The sequence below is a fragment of the Ailuropoda melanoleuca genome, chromosome 3 (genome assembly GCF_002007445.2).
Source record: "Ailuropoda melanoleuca isolate Jingjing chromosome 3, ASM200744v2, whole genome shotgun sequence".
NCBI lineage: Eukaryota > Metazoa > Chordata > Mammalia > Carnivora > Ursidae > Ailuropoda > Ailuropoda melanoleuca.
The window spans coordinates 35,200,956-35,201,558 of NC_048220.1; positions in this window are offsets into that span (position 1 = coordinate 35,200,956).

Consider the following 603-nt stretch of genomic DNA (forward strand, 5'->3'; position numbering starts at 1 on the left):
GAACGTATTAGCAAATTGGAGGATGGCTTAGTAGAGGAAAAAACGAAAATAGAAGCTGGATTTAAAAAAATCCACACCCACGAATGTAGGTTACGGGAGATTACTGACTCAATGAAACGATCCAATGTCAGAATCATCGGCATCCTCGAGGGGGTGGAGAAAAACAGAGGTCTAGAGAGATATTTGAACAAATTGTAGCTGAAAACTTCCCTAATCTAGTGAGGGANCTAGTGAGGGAAACAAACATTTGTGTCCAAGAGGCAGAGAGGACCCCTCCCAAGCTCAACCACGACAAACCTACGCCACGTCACGTCATAGTGCAATTCGCAAATATTAGATCCAAGGATACAGTATTGAAAGCGGCCAGGGCAAAGAAATTTCTCACATACCAAGGCAAAGGTATCAGATTACGTCAGACCTGTCTACACAGACCTGGAATGAGAGAAAGGGTGGGGGGGGCATTTTTAAAGATCGTTCAGAGAAAAACATGCAGCCAAGGACCCTTTATCCAGCAAGGCTGTCATTCAGAATGGATGGAGAAATAAAGACGTTCCAGATTCGCCAGTCATTAACCAATTTCGTAACCACGAAACCAGCCCTACA